The sequence below is a fragment of the Monodelphis domestica genome, chromosome 2 (assembly GCF_027887165.1).
Source record: "Monodelphis domestica isolate mMonDom1 chromosome 2, mMonDom1.pri, whole genome shotgun sequence".
NCBI classification, from domain to species: Eukaryota; Metazoa; Chordata; class Mammalia; order Didelphimorphia; family Didelphidae; genus Monodelphis; species Monodelphis domestica.
This window is the reverse complement of record NC_077228.1, coordinates 221,302,496-221,321,790: the sequence shown is the minus strand read 5'-3', so window position 1 is coordinate 221,321,790 and position 19,295 is coordinate 221,302,496.

Here is a 19,295-nt window from a genome sequence, read left to right as displayed (position 1 = left end):
CTTCTCCCCCTGTTTTCCAGATCTATCACCTTGTCGGTGAGATATTTTATGTTCTCTTCTAATTTCTTGGTGTTTTGGCTTTGCTTTATTAGTTCTTGCTTTAAAGCCTGGTTTTCTTTTACAGTTTGGTCAAACTGGTTTTGTAGATGCGTGAATTTCTTTTGCATCATTTCCCACTTTTCCTCCCAGAGGGCTTCCATCTTTTTGGTCCTTTCTGATTCAAATTCTTCATGGGTTTGTGGAGAGTTTCTATTTCCTTTGGAAGATTTTGGAGAATTTTCTTGTATATCTTCTTCTATCTGCTCTGTATTTTGTATTTTGGCTCCATAGAATGTGTCCAGAGTCGCCCCTTTCTTCTTATTTTTCTTGGTATTTTGGGGCTTCTGTGCTTCTGTGGAATTTGTCATCTCTGAACGTGGAGGATTGGCTTTTCTTGTCTTTGTCTGTTGATCAGTGACTTTAGTCCTGGGCAGATGTTGGTTCTATGAGCGTTCCCTGGGTTAAACTGAATATGCCTCACTGGAACTGGAATGGAAGGGTCGGACCACGTTGCTTTCCGGAAGTTGCCTTCAGAATCCCTGGCCGTGAGGCTGTTTCGTCGGCCTGCGGGGGGATGGGCTGCCGCTTCCCCAAGCTCCGAGAGCACAGACTTTCACTGAGACTTGGATAGCAGGATCCAGCCCGTGAGGCTGTCTTGCCCGCCCTGAGGGTTGCTGTTGTTTTGACCAGCTCTCTGCAGCGGAGGCCCCAGGCAGTAACTTTCACCCGGACCGACCAGCTCTCTGCAGCGGAAGCCCCAGGCAGTAACTTTCACCCGGACTGGGACTTGGGTAGAAGACCCTGAGGGTTGTTGTTCCTCAGACCCTGCTCTCTGAGCCCGGCGCGGCTGCCGCTTCCGGGAGCCTTGGACTCTGCGCTCCTACCCCTGAGGTCCGAGGGATCTCGGGTTCTGGCTTTTAAGGGGAGCCGTACCTTTTGAACCGGGTCCAGGTCCAGGAGGAGGGTTCCCAGGGTCTGTGCTGTTGATCGTTTTGAATTTCGGCGCCTTAGGAGCTTCTAGTTTGAGATCGGTCGGGAAGGGTTTTCCGGAGATCTGAACTTCAGCTTTCTCTAAGCCGCCATCTTAACCGGAAGTCTACGGCATACATATCATTTTATCTTATTGGGTCTCTCAAAATAATTTTGGTTTTTTTCTTGATTTTTTTCTTTTTCCCTCTTTTTTAATTACCTTTTGATGATACTCTTGAATTCTGTGCTTGAGCATCAAATTTTCTGTTCAGGTCTGGTCTTCTCTTTACAAATGCTTAGAATTCTTCTATTTTGTTAAATGACCATACTTTCCCATATAAGAATATAGTCAGTTTTGCTGGGTAGCTGATTCTTGATTGTAAACCTAGTTCCCTTACTTTTCAGAATATCATATTCCATGCCTTTCGGTCCTTCAGTGTAGATGCAGCCAGATCCTGTGTTATACTCACTGTGGTTCCATGGTATCTGAATGACTTCTTCTTAGCAGCTTGTAATATTTTTTCCTTGGTCTGAGAGTTCTTGAATTTGGCTATAACATTCCTGGGTGTTTTCAGTTGGGGATTAAATACTGGAGGTGATCTGTGGATTTTTTCAATCTCTACTTTTCCCTCTTGTTCTAGAATATCGGGGCAGTTTTCTTCCTTATTTTCCTATAGGATGATGTGGAGACTTTTTCTTTTGTCATCGTCTTCTGGTAGACCAATGATTCTTAAGTTGTCTCTCCTGGAATGATTTTCTAAATCTTCTGTTTTGTGAATGAGGTGCTTCATATTTTCCTCAATTTTTTCATTCTTTTGATGTTGTTTTATAATGTCCTGCTGCCTTGTGAAGTCGCTTGTTTCTAGATGTTGTATTCTGGTTCTTAAAGACTAGATTTCATCCCTGGGTTTTTTGTCATCCTCCTTCTGGTTAGATTTTCTTTGAAGGTCATCTTTCATCTTCTTTACCTCATCTTTCATCTCCTTTGCCTCATTTTTAAGCTGGTTGATTTTGGGCTTTCAAGACAGTATCTTCTTATTTTAGTTCAAGTGCCTCTGTTTTGAAATGTCTCATCTTAGTTTTTAAATTCTTTTCCCAGTTGTCTTCAGCCTCTCTTAATTGTGTTTTGAATTGTATTTTGAATTCTTCCAGAGCTTGTATCCAATTCTCTGGTGTTTCTGTTTTTTTGTTGGTTTTTTTTTTGCTTTTTTTTTTTTGGTGTTCCCTCATTCTTCTCAATTCCATTTGCTCTTTGTTCATTGCCTGTATAGAAGCTGTCTATTGTAATTTCATTTTTCTTTTTCTGTTTTTTTTTTGCTCATATTTACCCCTTCTTTGCTCCCTGTAGTTGCCTGAGCTCTTTCTCCTCTCATTTTTTTTGGTAGTTTTGGACTTTTCTTTCTACCTTCACCCTTGGAGCTTTGTCAGTAAATCTCTCAGTGCAGTCTGTGGAGGAGGGGTTTTGGAGCTTGAGCTTCCCTTCCCTCTGAAGGGTTTTATGGGATTAAGTCCAGCTGGATTCCTGGATGTGCCCTGAGGCCAAAACCTTGGGAAGTGGGGGCAATATGGAATGTCCCCACTGCTTCTACTGCTGCCTGCTTTGAGCTCTCTGTTTCTTCTCTAACTGATTCCTCACAACGTGTGTTGGATGCTCTGAGCCTGGCACAGCTTTGCCCACAAGGTATTCCAACACCTTTACCCATTCAGAGGTTCCAGCTGCCACTGGAGGCCTAGAGTTCTAGATTGGGGAGGTTTCCCAGGACCCTCATTCTTGCTTCCTCTTAAACCCTTGTGTTCTTGAAATCTGGCTTTTGGGGGCATACCTTTTATGTTGAGTCCAGCAGGAGGGCTCCTTGGCTCTGTCTTGTTGTTAGGTTTGATTTTCAGTCCCCTAGGAACATTTCGTTTGTAATCAGTAAGGAAGAGTTTTCAGAGGTCTGAACTTTTGCTGCCTCTATGCCACCATCTTGACCAGGAAATTTTGCTTTTTATGGTTACAGTGGATCACTCATTCTTACACTCTCATTAATATGTAATAATCCAAGTACATGATAAAGTCATGAAATTCTGATTTAAGGTATTCATTTTTCCTATGCTTTTTACAAACTGGCTTCAGCAACAAAAAGGGTAATTCACCAAAAGAAATTTTTATAATTGGATTTGGCATGTAGTCAGAGATACATTCACAAAGAAATTCATATCTAAGCTTACGTCTTCACTTTCAGTTAATTATTTGTAGGATGATGTATTCATGTTCCAGGAGGACTACCCCTCTGATGTGAGAAACCTCTTAATCATTTTAAGGGTTAATTACCCACAGCTGGCAGTCACCTATCACCCAACTGTCTTTTTTGGCATCAAGAACCTATACCATCTCGGCAAATGAGATAAATTAGGATGAGGGTAACCAATAGGCTTTAAACTTGTGGAGAGTTAGGGAGGCTATCTCCCTCAAGTATGAGGAGACTTCCCCCAGAAAAATGGGCAGATAAGAACAATTTGTTCCATTGGCCCTGAATGTGGTTAAAGCAGGAAATGTAGAGTGCTTAGAGTTTGATCAGACATCCAAGATGCTAAGATGCCACTTGATCCCAGGCCACTAGTTATGCTGACTGTTGTCTTGCCACTGGACTTTGATGACTCTGGAAGAGATAGTGGGTCTGAAGACTTTGGGCAACTGTTTTACTTAAATCCAATTCATGAACAAGTCAAGACACCACCACCATTATATCATGGATCCTCTTTGAAAACATAGAAACAAATGCTAAAATAACTTATATGACTATTGTGGATAACGCACACTTGTCAGCAATACATGGAAAAGATAAAACCTGAGACATTATAACTTGATTATCAGTGCTTTGTTCTCTTTGCTATATTTGAAATGATTAACATGTATCATATCTGCCATACTTTCTATGAGAGACCAACTGTATTCCATTGTGAGATATTCATTCTTAAAAATTTACCTCAAACTCCACCTTAAGTGGAAATGGACAACTGGGCAATTATATTATCCTTTGCTCACAAAAATATATTCCTGAGAGCATTTTGGAATAGAGGAAGCCCAATCTCAAGTTCCACATGTCTTAGAGTATTTTTTTTGAGAGGGAGAGGTTTTTGGTCCTATGACTCCATCACTTCCAGTGTAGAAACCCCCTTTAATAAGGGAGAACAGCAACTTAGTTAACTTAGCAACTCAGATAACTGACTAGGACACCTTGATGTTAATAACTTTTCCATAGTCCCAAAGCCAAAAAAAAATCAGCTCAGGCTTTCCAATTCCAGATAAGCCACATATCAGCTCTGAAACCCTATCTCTCAAATATTGATTAGTAATATACAAAGGATCATATACATTTCATATATTAGTTATAGGAGTTTAGATTTTCATCATCATGAAAAATGAATAAATAAATCAAATTTCCAAAATGTTGGTTTTCCCCAAATCACACTCACACTTATGAGTCAGGTCACCAACTAAAACTGTATCTACTTCTCAGGGTTTTAAGGGTATTCCTGAAGAGCTGGTATATCTTCTTCAATAAATGTTGTCAGAGTCAAGATTGTGGCTTAGAAGCAGCAGAAGTTCAGACCTCTGAAAACTCTTCCTTACCAATCACAAACTGACTGCTCCTGGGAGACTGAAAATCAAACCTAACAAGACAGAGCCAAGGGACCCTCCTGCTGGACTCAATCCAAAAGGTAAGCCCCCCCCACACACACAGAAAATCTGGAATCCGAGAACACTCGGGTTTAAGGGGAAGGCAGAAGGAAGGTCCCAGGACCCCTCTCCCCCGACCCAGAGCACTGAGCCCCCAATGGAAGTGGGAAACTCTGGGCAGGCAAAGGTACTAATCTAGAGGGTGTACCTTTTGGGCAGGGCTGTGACAGGCTCAGAGTGTCCAACACAGGTGGCAGGGAAGCAGTTGGAGAGAGATCAAAGAGCTGGCAGCCTGGGCGGCTGGGTCCTTCCATTTGGCTCTAGCCTGACCTGAGGTTTTTGCCTCAGAGCAAATACAGTCCAACCCAGCTGAACTTAATCCCATCAAAAGCCCCCAGAGGAGACTTATGGGTAAGCATGGTGGCAGCTCACTTCCCATCTTCAGACCAAATGATACAAACCACCCCCAAAAGAGCCCCCAAAACCATCCTCATAAGAACGGAGGGACTCTATAGTAGGGTGCAGCACTGAAAGTATGTGGGATTTGGCCATTTCCACACTATAAGGGAATGAAAAATCTCCCACCAAAACTTGAGCTGACCTCCCTTCCCCCTCCACACCTATGGAATCCAGGTTAAAGTCAGCCCATGGCAGAACTAACGAGTGAGGGAAGGGCATACCAGGAGTGAGCAACTGTCAGCCCCAGGTCTTGGGAGCTGACTAAGACCACCAAGGACTTACCCCTGAGAGCAGTAACACGTGAAACCCCAGGAGGCAGGCTAGGGGAGCTCAGACTCGGGCTCTCAGTTACCAGTATGCCATAATCAATGAGCGGGTGAAGGGCACCCCTGAAGTGAGCAAGGGGAACCTATAGGTCTTGGGAGTTAACTAAGACCACCAAGGACTTACCCCTGATAAAAGTAACACCCAAAAGGCTGACAGGAAGGGGAGGGCAGACCTCAGGATCCCCAGGGAAGTTAGCCCAGCTGTGGACAATCGAGAGTTTGCCCGAGGCAAAAAGCCTTGATCATTAGATCCATATACAGATAGCCAGCCCTCCTCACTCAGATTTCTGACTAGAAAGGGAAGGAAAATACATGGAGATGGCAAACATTGCCCAGGAACAACTTCCCACACCAAGAAAAGCAAGCAAGAAGGAGTTGATTTGGATAGTTTTTACAGAGGAAAAATACAGACTACAGAAGAAATGGCAGAAGAGGAAACCCAAATAAATGTTTCAAAACCTTCCAAAAGAAATGGAAATTGTCTACAATCTCTTGAAAAATTTAAATTTGAGGTTATCAAAAAGATGGAGGCCTTCTTGCAGAAAAAAATGGGAAATAATGCAAAGAGATTACAACAATCTGAAGGAAAAGAACTCCCAATTGGAGAAACAGCTGGAAGTGTCAAAAAGCAGAATACACCAAACTGAAAAGGAAAGACAGTTTTTAAAGACCAGAATTAGGCAACTGGAAGACAGTGCTCTTGCAAAACAGCAAGAATTAATAAAGCAAAGTCAAAAGACTAAGAAATTAGAAGAAAATATAAAATATCTCACTGACAAGGTGACAGATCAGGAAAACAGAGGAAGGAGAGATAATCTGAGACTCATTAGTCTACCTGAAAAGCCAGAAATAAACAGTAATCTTGACATCATAATACAAGATATCATCCAAGAAAACTTCCCTTAGGTTCTAGAGCAAGGGGGAAAATAGGTATTCAATAAGTTCATAGAACACCCTCTACACTAAATCCCCAAAATACAACTCCCAGGAATGTGATTGCCAAATTCCAAAAATTTCAAGCTAAGGAAAGCATCCTACAAGAGGCCAAAAAGAGATAATTAAAATACCGAGGAGCACCAATCAGGATCACACAAGACCTGGCAGCTTTCACACTGAATGACTGCAAGGCCTGGAACATGATATTCAGAAAGGCAAGAGAACTGGGTCTTCAACCAAGAATCAGCTATCCATCAAAACTGACTATATACTTCCAGAGGAAAGTATGGGCATTCAATGAAATAGAAGATTTCCAAGTATTTGTAAAGAAAAGATCAGAACTCATTGGAAAGTTTGATATCCAAACACAAAGAGCAAAAGAAACATGGAAAGATAAATATGAAAGAAAGGGGAAAGGAGAAAAATGTTTTTTTTTTCCTTTTATTCAAACTCTCTTCTATAAGGACTATATTTAGATCAAATTATATATATTACTGTATGGGGAAAATGTTATTTGTAACTCAAAAATTGTATGCGTCATTATAGTAATTAGAAGAATCACTCATAGGGAAAGATTGGGCCCTTAAGATGACATGGAGAAAGGGGGGAAAAAGAAAGAAAAAGGGAGGGGGGGAATCGATGATGGTACCTAGATATACTTGAAGAAAGAGAAATAAATTAAATATAATAATCTTTGTCACACAAAGATACACATGGGAAGATGTGAGGAAGAATTCTCTTATAAGAATGAGAGGAAGAGAGTGCTAATTGGTATTACTTAAACCTTACTCTCAGTGAATTCAACCCTGAGAGGGAAGAGCATCTAGATCCATTGGGATCTTGAATTCTATCTTATCCAACAGGGTAAGGGAGAAGGGGAAATTGAGGGGGGGAAGAGAGTACAAAAAGGGAGGAAAGGAAATTTAAAAAACCTAAAAGAAAACAAGAAGGGAACAAAAAGGGAGGGGCTAGAAATGGAAGTATATCAAGGGAGGGGACTAGTGGGACTGATTTAAAGTAAACAACTGGTTTAAAAGGTTATACCAAAAGAAGAAAGGCCATAATTAGGGGAGGAGATCAAAATGCCAGGGAATTCACAAGTGACAATCATAAATTTGAACATGAATGGGATTAACTCACCCATAAAATGTAGATGGATAGCAGAGTGGATTAGAATCCAAAACCCTACCATATGTTGTCTTTGAGAAACACACATGATGTGGGTAGAAACTCACAAAGTCAGAATTAAATGTTGGAGTAAAATCTATTGGGCCGCAACTGATATAAAGAAGGCAGGAGTTGCAATCATGATATCTGACAAAGCCAAAGCAAAAATACACCTGATTAAAAGGGATAGGGAAGGTAAATGCATCCTGATAAAAGGGAGTATAGACAGTGGGGAAATATCACTAATCACCATGTATGCACCAAATAGTATAGCACCCAAATTTCTAATGGAGAAACTAGGAAAATTGAAGGAGGAAATAGATAGTAAAACTATATTAGTGGGAGACCTGAAACAACAACTATCAAATTTAGATAAATCAAATAAAAAATAAGTAAGAAAAAGTTAAAAGAGGTAAATGAAATCTTAGAAAAATTAGATTTAATAGATATATGGAGATAAATAAATAGGGACAAAAAAGAATACACCTTTTCAGCAGCACATGGCACATTCACAATGTTCTATGTTCACATTATGTGAACATAGAATAGTATATATGTCAGACCTTTGGGAACGGAAAGATTTTAAAACCAAGCAAGACTTAGAAAGAGTCACAAAATGTAAAATAAATAATTTTGACTCCATAAAATTAAAAAGTTTTTGTTGAAACAAAACCAAATGTAACTAAAATCAGAAAGGAAGCAACAAATTGGGAAACAACCTTCATAACAAAAACCTCTGATAAAGGTTTAATTACTCAAATTTACATAGAGCTAAATCAATTGTACAAAATATCAAGCCATTCTCCAATTGATAAATGGGCAAGGGACATGAATAAACAATTTTCAGTTAAAGAAATCAAAACTATAATTAAGCACATAAAAAAGTGTTCTAAAGCTCTTATAATCAGAGAGATGCAAATCAAAACAACTCTGAGGTATCATCATCTCACACCTAGCAAATTGGCTGACATGACAGCAATGGAAAGTAATGAATGCTGGAGGGGATGTGGCAAAGTAGGGACATTAATTCATTGCTGGTGGAGCTGTGAATTGATCCAACTATTCTGGAGGGCAATTTGGAACTATGCCCAAGGGGCAATAAATGACTGTCTGCCCTTTGATCCAGCCATAGCACTGCTGGGCTTATACCCCAAAGAGATAATAAGGAAAAAGACTTGTACAAGAATATTCATAGCTGCACTCTTTGTGATGGCAAAAAATTGGAAAATGTGGGGATGCCCTTCAATTGGGGAATGGCTGAACAAATTGTGGAATATGTTGTTGATGGAATACTATTGTGCTCCAAGGAATAATACAGTGCAGAAATTCCATGGCAACTGGAACAACCTCCAGGAAGTGATGCAGAGTGAGCTTATAAGTTCAATAATTTTGCTGTTGTATAATTGTTTCAGGTGCATCTCACTTTTTGTGATTCCATTTGGAATTTTTCTGGCAAAGATATTGGAATTGTTTGCCATTTTCTTCTCTAGCTCATTTTATAGATGAAGAAATTGAGGCTTTTAGGGTTAACTGTGTTTCCCAGGGAATCTTAGTGTGTGAGGTCAGATTTAAACTCATGTCTCTAGATCCTCTTCCATATCCACTGCACCACCCAGCTGCCCCACAAGTCAATCATAGTCATCTCTAATACTCTCATCTTTATAAAAACGAATAAAGATAAATACTCCAAAAGCCATTTGGGACCTCTTTCTATTCTGAATCAGCACTGTATAGGCACACGAAGACTGTATTATCACTGGCCAATCCCAGTACCCTTTTATGAAAACAAACACACAGACAAGCATTTCCCCACCCCACCCCCCAATCTAGCATTGTCTGTATGAGGTCACCTCATTTATCCTAAAGGAGAAAAAAAGAAATAAAGTAGGACCCAGGGAAAGTAGGGGAAAACAACAATTTGTTTTTCCAGAAGGAGCCAAATAAACAGAAATACTTTTCTTGAAGACTCATCATCATCATCACCAGAGTGCTAACTATTCTTTTATAACTTTTTATTCAGACTGAGATAGAGCCCTAGATAAATTTGACATCCCAGGAATAGAAATTCCAAAAGTAGGTGACTCCCAATGAGGAATTCCTTTATATGGCTGAGCTAGATGTTTTTCACCATCTCACTGAACTTGAGAATACCATCTACAAGTTGACTCACCAATCTAGTGAACTCAGCAGCTATCCTTTAAGCTTCCAACTCTAATCTGTGAAGACCAGGACACTTGCTACTCAGCTCTGTTTACCCAAACTCTACTAAAAGCAGCTTGACAGGGGCCAACACAACTGGTTGTAATTAAAAGCAGTTAAATAAAATAATCTTTCAAAAATTATGAAGGGAGTGCACCAATAGTTAGGTGAAATGAGGTATGTTTAAAAATACTTCTATTTTTATGTGTTTTTCTCCATATTAAAATGCCCTTTTCTCAATAAGGAACATTTTAAAGAGTATTTTGGAATGTTTCCTTTGGTAAGAGTACACCAGACCAGGAAATTAAGGAAGATACTATAAGTGTGTCTAGGCACAATATGTTCCACTTAAAATTCATCAGTCCCTACTATGAAAGTCCCCTCTCAGATAAATCATACTTATAATTTTTGTATACTCTTTCACTTTGAAATCCCAAAATCTATACAAATTGGGTAAAGCTCAAGGCACTTGGCTGTAGAGTGCTTGTTATTGTTATGCTTTCCTTGATAGGAAAGTCAATGTATTTTTTGTAGTGTCAATCAGCCACTCATTAATTAATGCCCGCATGAGGTTAGGGGTCCACCTGGCCATTTCTTCAATATAATTTCTTCAATATATTCAATTGATTCAATATAATTCAATAAAAAACAATAACTCTAATACTGGTCCTATAGAAAATGAGTTTCTAATCTTATGCTGTATTTGGCCCCTTGTGTTTTGTTTCTTTATCCTTTCATAATCTCCTTCTTCCTTGACCCCAAAAAAACAAAAAAAATTAGAAATGATTGTTTAAAGTCATTTTAAGCCACCCTAGTAACTCTTATCTTAAACTATTATTGGGGAATTTACCTTATTTCCCATGAACCTCCCCCTCCCCCAACAATTTAGTAACCTAATAATATCTAGATCAAAAACGATGTTTACTGAGAGATATAGTTTAATTAATCAAATATTTTGGTTAGTAGAAAATTATTATATAAATCATCCATAACTTAATAATTTCTAAAGAATTAAAATATAATTCAATAAACTTAAGCATTAATACTATGTCATTGTTGTTGTTCATTTGTGTCTGACTCTTCATGACCCCATTTAGGGCTTTCTTGGAATATATTTTAGAGTAGTTTGCCATTTTCTTTTGCCTTTCATTTTACAGGTGAGTAAAATGAGGCAAAGTGGGTTAAATGGATTACTCAGGATCACTAAGGCAAACTAAGGCAAAGCAAGGTTAACTGACTTCCCCATGATTACAAAGCAGTCTGAAGATAGCTTTGAACTCAGGAAAATGAGTCTTCCTGACATCAGTCTGGTGCTCTATCCACTATGCAACCCAGATTTTCTGCATTGAGCCTTAAGGGAATTAGAAAAACAGAAATGAGAAGGGCGTATGCAGTAGTAATACAGGGAATCCTCTATGAAGGAATGGAGAACTAATAGATGCAAAGCATATAGAATAGAAAACAGGCCAGGTTGGTTGGAAAAAAGAGTGAAAGACTGAAAAGAGTGAAAGAGTGAAAAAATATGAAGCCAGGAAAAATGAAAAAAGGCTTAAAGTTGTGGAAAGGAAAACTTAAGCAAGTTCTGGACTTTCTGCCACTGAATTGGAATAAACAGCAGGTGGAATGTTAGAGAGAAGATATTGACAAGACTGACGGTGGGGGAAGGGGCAACTGGGAATGTCAGTTGGGGTTGTGGCTAGCACTTCCTTGCTGGTCTGGGAAGTAGAAGGAGCTCTCTATCCCTGTCTCTGGATAGAAGTGCCTCTATTTTCCTTATTTTCCCAACTGTGTGCTCTCCCTGGATTCCTGTGATCATATCATCAACAAAAGGACTTAAGGGAAGCAATTTGAACTGTAAGGCCAGTCTTTAGGGGTGTCAGCCCAAAGAGACAGGCCCACCAGCTCTGAAGGTCAGAATTTTCTTCCTCTTGCTATCCACTGCTAAAGACTTCGAACTTAAGAAAGCTAGCATTAGCATAGACAGGAATAAAAGAAACCCTCCACCAGCCTGTGAGACCTGTCCTCAGCTCAAAAACTAAGAGAGACTCAAACCTCATCTAGGGAAACTCCTCTTCCCTCTTCCCTGATACCTCCACAATCCAAACTTGTTATTAAAATTTATCTTTATTTGAATATTGCAGTCAGATAAGAGGACTAACATTTCAGGGGACACAGAGGGAGCTGAACCTCAGGACAGCCATTCAACTATAAATTGTTTTTATTGGACCCCTGCTGGGCCACTAAGTCTGGGGAAAGGCTTGTCCCTCAGGAGGGTCCATGCTTAGTGGATCTGGGGTATCTGAAACATCATTCTATAGAGAAGATGTCCCCTCAGGCTATCATAAGTGGTCCATTTCTCTGGAACCCCATTTTTCAAAATTGCCTCTTGGCAGAGGGCATCTGTCTCCTTTTACCTCACCAGCAGTCATAATCCCTATCTCCCTTCAACTCTTCCTTTCCCTGCTATAAAACCTTTATATACAACCCATTTTCTCAATAAATATTACAAAAGGCATAAAAGAACCAGTATTGATAGTTTTAAGTGACAAGCTAAGCTTATGTTTTATCATAGAAGACATAGAGAGCTACAGAAGAAAATCGAGCTGAGTAGTGACATTTTAAGACCTATTTCTTTGGAATATCAATTTGGCAGATGCATGATGGCTTCATAATCCTGAAGAGTTTTATATATTCTCTGGTATAATAATACATTTCATTCACTTTCTATGTCTATGAAAGCAAAGAGAACTCAAGGAGCCAGAACTATATAAGAATTAATTGGTGTCATTTTAGAAGTGGATCTAGAAACTCTGATTAAGAAGTAACAGTAACTGTAAGTGTATATAGATATCTACTTACTAAAGCAATTACCAAAAACATTTAGGCTGTCTCATAAAGAGTATTTCTTGGATATTCTGAATGGTATCAGATTTATCTTCTTGGTAGGAAATAACACTGAATGCAGAATTTTTTCAATGCTTAAGATAGCAGGGAACATATTAGATGAGATGAAAAACAAAACACAACAAAAAACCACTTAGTTAACAATCAAGAATTCTAGTTCCAGTTCTATCATGAAGACAGTTATTATGTTATATTATGTTATTATATGTTATATATATTATCTTATTATCTTATTATTGAGATCTGAGTTCAATAACTGATTTAAGACTGATATACAAATTAACTATTGAATTTACCTTTGTTTCTCAAGCACAAATACACAGATATATGAATGTGTTTACATATATAAGTATGCATGTCTCTATATGTAATACCCATGTGACACTGAGAACTGTTTTTACTACAAAGATTAGTTCAAAGTAGAATAAAGGTATGTTTCTACCACTGTTAACAAGTCATTCAATCAATGAATAAATACTTATTGTGTCTGATATGTTCCAGGCACTATGTTAAATGCTGAGGTAATAAGGAAAGAAAAAAAAAGATAGTCCCTACTCTCAGGAAGCTCACAGTCCAATGGGTGAGACAACAAGCAAACAACTATGTACAAATATGTTAGATACAGGATCCGTTTTTTAAAAAAATTAACAGAATAAGGCACTAAAATTAAGAGAGGGGGGATGTTGGGTTGAAGATGGGATTTTAACTAGAATTTGAAGCAAATTAAGAGGCAGAAATGGGGATGGAGAGCATTCCAAGCATTGGGGCAGCCAGTGAAAATGCCCAGTCTGGAGATGAAATGCTTTGTGTAAGGATAGACAGGAGAAATTGCAAAGATGAACTATAATAGAATAAAAACACACCAGAGATGAAGTGTGGAAAGGTTGCCACTAATATATCAGGAAGTGGGTGTTCTTACCTCCTGTTGCCTCCCTTTGACATTATTTAACTGAGAATTCTTTCAGCTATAGCTGTCCCAATTTCCCATTCAAATGAATACAAGGTGCAGGTACTTTTAATTCAGTAGGGATTCAAGGTTAGGCATTACTTCAAACCAGTGGTTACTGTCTGAAGTGTTTCATGTGGGCTGCTGTGGAACTGAGCTGTTATAGGTCTCCTGGAAACCTTGTTAAAACCCTGCTGTTTCTTCCACATACTGAAATTTGCTCATTTGATCATCATTCTACCTGCTTTTTATATCTCTAATAGGATAAAGTCAGTTAGTTTATTTGTTTGTATTTAGGCAATTCAGAAGGGAATAGAAAAGAAGGGACAAATTTCCAATGAAGACTTCCTCATCAGCCATATCAAATACTTCAAAAACAGTGTAAGAAGTACATTGAAGTTCCAGTCAGTTCCCTTATATTATACCATTGGGGAAGTTAATTACTTTGTGTAGGTCTTAATTTTATAATTTATAAAATGAGGTTAGAAATTGGTAAGGTCATTTCAGTTCTCACATTTTACTAGTATAGTTATAGTTACCAGTCTTCTAAAAGCAATACTTCTTCAAGTCATCTTGTTAGACAAAAAGAAAGAAAAGTTCTTCCATAAAAGTATTTATAGAACTGGCAGTGGCAATGAATCATGGCATAATTAATCCTGCATTATAAAGTTGTCTTGTTCCCTAACTTTGTACAGCATTTACTAAACCCTTAACAGTGGATCCATTGACAGATATAACATGTTCCCTATCTTTTTTGACCTGTGTTAGTTTAAAGCACACAGATTAATCTCTGGGATTTCTTTCTGATCCAAAATTCCATTATTTTCTATGACAGAGTGATGAATTTGATTGCCTGAAGGGAAAGGAGAGATGCAATCTATCTTGACTTTTACAAAGTGTTGAATTTCTTTCTGCTTATCCTCATCTGCAATCCTTTCTATATTGTCCTCATCAATGAGTTTGAATACTAAATTATTGAGAAAATATATTGAATAAGATATTTGATTCTTCTTTGGATATGCCATACCCAAAGAACAATTAAAATCGATTCCTGTCAAGGTGGATAAAAGAGGTACCCCCTAAGGGGTGATTTTGAGTACTTTTTTCCAAAGTTTGTATGTGGTACCATAGAAATAATGTTAAATGTGAATTTAGGGGAAATAGAGCTAAGTCTCCATTCTTTTGTTTAACATCTATGTATCTTAGATAAGACACTTAATCCCTTTAAGCTTTAGTTTCCTTTTCTATGTGTAAAGATGAAGTTGAAACCATCACTCCCACCACATTTTCACTTTGACACATTAACTATATGAGAATGCAGTTGTGTCTTTCATTTTTTAATAGTATTTTATTTGATCATTTCCATGCATTATTCATTAAAGACAAAGATCATTTTCTTTTCCTCCCTCCCACCCCCCATAGCCGACACGTGATTCCACTGGGTATCACATGTGTTCTTGATTCGAACCCATTGCCATGTTGTTAGTATTTGCATTAAAGTGTTCGTTTAGAGTCTCTCCTCTGTCATGTCCCCTCAGCCATTGTAGTCAGGCAGTTGCTTTTCCTCAGTGTTTCTACTCCCTCAGTTTGTCCTCTGCTTATGGATAGTGTTTTTTCTTCTAGATCCCTGCAGATTGTTCAGGGACATTACACCACCACTAATGGGGAAGTCCATTACATTCAATTATACCACAGTGTGTTTGTCTCTGTGTACAATGTTCTCCTGGTTCTGCTCCTCTCGCTCTGCATCATTTCCTGGAGGTCATTCCAGTCTCCTTGGAATTCCTCCACTTTATTATTCCTTTTTGCACAATAGTATTCCATCACCAACATATACCACAATTTGTTCAGCCATTCCCCAATTGATGGGCATCCCCTCGTTTTCCAATTTTTGGCCACCACAAAGAGCGCAGCTATGAATATTTTTGTACAAGTCTTTTTGTCCATTATCTCTTTGGGGTACAGACCCAGAAGTGCTATGGCTGGATCAAAGGGTAGACATTCTTTTATCGCCCTTTGTGCATAGTTCCAAATTGCCCTCCAGAATGGCTGGATCAGTTCACAACTCCACCAGCAATGAATTAATGTCCCTACTTTGCCACATCCCCTCCAGTATTCATTACTTTCCATAACTGTCATGTTAGCCAATCTGCTAGGTGTGAGGTGATACCTCAGAGTTGTTTTGATTTGCATCTCTCTGATTATAAGAGATGTAGAACACTTCTTCATGTGCTTATTAATAGTTTTGATTTCTTTATCTGAAAACTGCCTATTCATGTCCCTTGCCCATTTATCAATTGGGGAATGGCTTGATTTTTTGTACAATTGATTTAGCTCTTTATAAATTTGGGTAATTAAACCTTTGTCAGAGGTTTTTATGAAGATTTTTTCCCAATTTGTTGTTTTCCTTCTGATTTTAGTTACATTGGTTTTGTTTGTACAAAAGCCTTTTAATTTGATGTAGTCGAAACTATTTATTTTACATTTTGTGATTCTTTCTATGTCTTGTTTGGTTTTAAAGTCTTTCCCCTCCCAAAGGTCTGACATGTATACTATTCTGTGTTTACCCAATTTACTTATGGTTTCCTTCTTTATGTTTAAGTCTTTCACCCATTTTGAATTTATCTTGGTGTAGGGTGTCAGGTGTTGATCAATTCCTAATCTCTCCCACACTGTCTTCCAATTTTCCCAGCAGTTCTTATCGAATAGTGGATTTTTGTCCCAAGACCTGGGATCTTTGGGTTTATCGTATACTGTCTGGCTGAGGTCACTTGCCCCCAGTCTATTCCACTGATCCTCCTTTCTGTCTCTTAGCCAGTACCAAATTTGTCTTTCATTTTTTAAGAGGACAATTGACATCATACTTGAATTGGATTTAAGGGAGGCACAGTTCTATGAAGTCATCAGCCTCACTTCCTCTTCCATAGTCATCAAAGTTCCAGGGCAAGACAAAAGTGAGAATATCTAGTGATAACCCAGGATATAGAGGATGACCTTGGCATCTTCGATGTCTGATCAACCTCTCAATGTTCCACAGCTCCTTCAGCTACCTTCATGGTCATTGGAACAAATTATTCTCATCCACCCACACCAGGAGAAGTCTTTACATGTTTGGTATAGACACCCGACTAACCTAACTGATGGGTGCTCAGGAAGGAGTAACACCTCTGGTATGAGGGCTTACCAAACCCCTTTCAGGACTGCTCACCTTTGGTGTCCACTTGGCATTAATCTCTGACCTGTGGCTCCAAGAAACTGTAGGATGCACAGTGGCCAAACCCCTGGTAAAACATCTGGTAGATGGGTTAAGATGAGAATATAGTCAAAAGATTTTAAAAGACAAAAGATGAAGTGTGAAAAGTTACTGAAAGCCATTGGATGAAATAAAATGGTGATAGACTGTTTCAAAAGACTGGAAAACTTGATCATGTCTTCAGAAATCATTTATAAATTATCAAGAGAGATGAAAAAGGAGAATACCAGAATCAGAAATGAGTAATCTAAGCTGAATCCCCTGAGGGGAGTCATTCATAAATTAAGGAAACTGAGAATGAGATGAAGTAAGCTGGCCAGGATCATTTAACATGTACTTTAGGTAGAATTTGAATTAAAGTGTTCTAACCTTGAGTCTAGTACTATATCCACTAAACTGTGGTGTCTCTGAAGGAATGGAAGCAAGCAAAAAACAAATATTGCTTGAAATACTGTGCTACACCTATTCCAAAGTTTCCTCTTACTGTTGAAGGTATTATCATCCATTCAGTCACCTAGGCTCAGAGATTCAATGTTTTACTTAGATCTTCTCTCTCTCACTCCATGTAGTCAACCTGTTGGCAAGTTTTGTTGCTTCTAATTTCAGAAATGCCCATACAACCATATCCTTTACTTTCACACAGCTATCACACTGGCACAAGTCAGGTTAAGTCAAGTCAAAAAGTATTTATTAAATACTTGCTATGCACCAAGCACTGCTCAGTGAAAGGAATTTAAGAAAGTCCAAAAGCAATTCCTGCCTTCATGGAGCTCTTATGAGATGCAATAATGAGCTACCTTATTACATATTAAAAATAAACAAGATAAATTTGAGGAAATCTCAGGAGGAAGGAACTAACATTGAAAGTAATTGAGAAAGAGTTCTTAGAGTAGGTGAAATCTGAACTGAGTCCTGAAGGAAATCAGAGAAGCTAGGACAGGGAAAGGGGAGAAATCTAATTTTGGAATAAACAGTAAGATATTTGGGTGATATAATTTCATATTCCAGAAACATAAAGCATTAAGAGTAAAGTGTAAAAAGACTGTAAAGACTGGAAGGAATCAGTTGGTGAAGGTTTTTAAAATATGAAAATATGAGTTTATATTTGCTCTTTAAGGTAATAGAGAGTTTCTGATGCTTATTGAAAAACTGATTACTTTGACCACTGAATGGAGAATGGATCTGAGTATAGAGAGACATGAATTAGAGAGACCAATCAGATGTCTATTGAAACAATCTAGGGATGAAGTACAAGGACCTAGGGCATTGGCACTATCAGAGGAGATATGTTGTGAAGGTAGACATGGTAGACCTTGTAAACAAATTGTTTATAAAGGGCAGATGGTGAGAAAGAATGAAAAATTTAGGAGAAGCCTGAGGTTTACTAGCTGAGGTGTCTGCAAAGATAATGATTTTTTTTGATAATATCCGGAAATTTTGGAAGGAAAGTTTTGCCTCTCATCTTTGAATTTCTGTTCTATTGCTATAGTCTTTAGACATCTTGTCTGAAGCCTCTCTCTACTTCAAATAATATTTCACATAACTACTGTAAAAATGGAGATTGGAATTCAGGACTCCAATCCCCAGAAGTACTTGCTCCACTTCCCCAGAATGCTTTGTAATCTCACTGAATTCTCACCTGGGCCAAGAGCAAATTATTATTTAAAGGGTCTCCTCCTATGGCAGGGCTCTCTTCTCTTCCTGTTTCTGCTGGCAAGCAGACACGTCTCATGATGTGAGTAAAATTGAATGGGCCTCTTGGCCCACCTAGCATGTGCTTCTCTTACTTGTATTCTCAAATTCTGAACCTTTAATAAACCTCTAAAAATATAATACTCTTTGCAAAGAGAAACTAATTTCTACCCGCCTCAGTTTCCCAAAAAATTTAACTCACACTACCAAAGTGAATTTCCCAAAACACAGGTGTGACCATGTCCAACCCACCTTTGCCCTTAACAGATATCGGTGATTCCCTATTAATTCCAGGATAAAACACAAAATTCTCTGTAATTTGAAGTTCTTCATAACTTGACCCTTGCTTTCCTTTTCAGTCTTCTTATCCTTTCTTCCCATCCTCATATTCAACAATTCAACAACCCTTTTCTTCTCATTTTTTTTCACACTCTACCTTGTATATCCTAAACTTGCTTTTTTCATTGATCATTTCCTTCTGTAGAGGGCAACTAGATGGCACAATGGATTGAGTGCCAGGTCTAGAGCCTAGAAAACTCATCTTCCTGAGTTCAAATCTGGCCTCAGATACTCATTAGCTGTGTGGCTTTGAGCAAGTCACAATTCTATTTGTCTCAGTTCCCTCATCTGTAAAATGAATAGGAGAAGGAAATGGCCAATCATGGCAGTATCTTAGGCCAAGAAAACTCAAATGTTGTTACAAAGATTCAAACTCAATCAGAAAATGATTGATTAATTATT